The sequence below is a fragment of the Ochotona princeps genome, chromosome X (assembly GCF_030435755.1).
Source record: "Ochotona princeps isolate mOchPri1 chromosome X, mOchPri1.hap1, whole genome shotgun sequence".
Classification (NCBI taxonomy): domain Eukaryota; kingdom Metazoa; phylum Chordata; class Mammalia; order Lagomorpha; family Ochotonidae; genus Ochotona; species Ochotona princeps.
This window is the reverse complement of record NC_080865.1, coordinates 59,972,046-59,973,861: the sequence shown is the minus strand read 5'-3', so window position 1 is coordinate 59,973,861 and position 1,816 is coordinate 59,972,046. Positions and strand designations below refer to the sequence as shown.

Below are 1,816 nucleotides of genomic sequence, written 5' to 3'. Positions count from 1 at the left end.
AATATAAGGAAGAATTTGTCAAAAGTACACTAAAACATCTGGGTAAGAACAGTGGAAAAATAATTGCTGCTTTAAGATAGAAAAAATATAGCTGGGAAAAGTTAAATCACTGCTCAGTTTAACTATCTTTTTATCTCTTGAAGATTATGCATTTTACCTAAATCAATAACATCTTGCTACTATGGAGAAGCTTTTGGAAGGGCGAGGTGTTTTTTTTTTTAAGATTTATTTTTATTGGAAAATATGGTATACAGAGAAGAGGAGAGACAGAGAGGAAGATCTTCTGTCCAATGATTCATTCCCCAAGCTGCCACAACTACCAAAGCTGAGCCGGTCTGAGCCCAGGAGACAGGAGCCTCTTCTGGGTCTCCCATACAGGCGTAGGGTCCCAAGTCTTTGCACTTTCCTTGATTGCTTTCCCAGGCCGCAAGCAGGGAGTTGGATGGGAAGTGGGGCCACCCTGACTAGAACCAGTGCCCATATAGAATCCTGGCATCTGCAAGGCGAGGACTTTAGCCACTAGGCTACAGTGCCATGCCTGGGAGCAAGGCTTTTGTAGCATAGAAGCTTACATAATAATTTCAGTTTTTGAAGTAAAATTTTGCCTCTAAGCTATCTCATAGGCCCAGTCAGTTTATATCCCATGTATTTATTAAACTGATTACAAGAAATACTGCACTTGATCTTAACCAAAATGCCAAGAAGCAATATATTCCTTGTATTTATATATAAAGGATATGCCTACATATAGCAATTCTTTACACCCTTTCTACATCGTTTACTTCAAATGGATTTGGTGATGCTACAGGAAAATCTATGCTTTTATTGACCACAAGATTTATACTAGTGCAGTCAAGCAATGTCTATGCTAAATTTCACACATTTTGTGTGAGTATGGAAACCCCAGAATCACAGAATGTTCATTGTATTGATCAGGATTTGCCTGTTTTTCTCTTCAGGTTCCTGAAGGGTGTATCAACTTCTATCCCCTATCAAGATATTGCAGTGTTCAACTCATTTGCTACCATTACCTTTTGTGCTTAATTCTAAGATTTTTTTCTTTAAACCTGGCAATCCTTTATGATTCCAGCTATTCAAGGCTTCCCATCGTGTATCATCCATCATTTTATTTACTTGAACCTTAGAGAGTCATATCCCTGTTTATCTTAGTGATAAAAAGATCAGGAGCATGGGGAAATGGCAAAACAGCAAATAGGATGGTGATAGAAAGAACAGTAGAGACAGACAAAGCACTTTCATAAGAGTCGAGTCAAATCTTGCATAGTCTGTGTTAGCCTTCTTCCAACTTCTTGGGATTACATGAGGAGATGATTCTCTAAATGCACTGTCAGGGATCCTACCCATTTTAAGCCACTCTGCCTCTGGCAAGCCAAAATGACTTATCAGATTGATAAACAGTTTTGTAGGTTTTGCTTAGCTACATCTTTCTCCAGCATGGGGACAGACTTGCCTCTGGGGAGATTTATGGTGCTCTGTCCCTATAGGGAGTGAGGACTATCCTGGTTCAGTGTAGCTATGAATAAGCGAATGAAGATGTCTGATTCTGGGAATTGTTAGTAACAAGTCCACCTGATCAACAGAACTAATGCCATATACTTCCATTTCATGCCATTCATAACTAAAGTGATATTTTGTTGTTTACCTCTGTTGGTTTTTCAATTTATTCAGCACCTATACAATGTACCTATGAGTGGTCTCATGAATCTGCTACAATATGCAATGGAGAATTCAAATGAACAACAACTTTCATGTCTGTCTTTCCACGCATTGTTCAATTAAAAATCCAAAGAACAAA

The 1,816-nt window shown here is 38.5% G+C and overlaps 1 pseudogene; it reads right to left on the bottom strand.

The window, feature by feature from the left end:
* Positions 1 to 505: 505 nt before the first annotated feature.
* Positions 506 to 709, bottom strand: LOC118760562 (U2 spliceosomal RNA; annotated as a pseudogene).
* Positions 710 to 1,816: the final 1,107 nt, after the last annotated feature.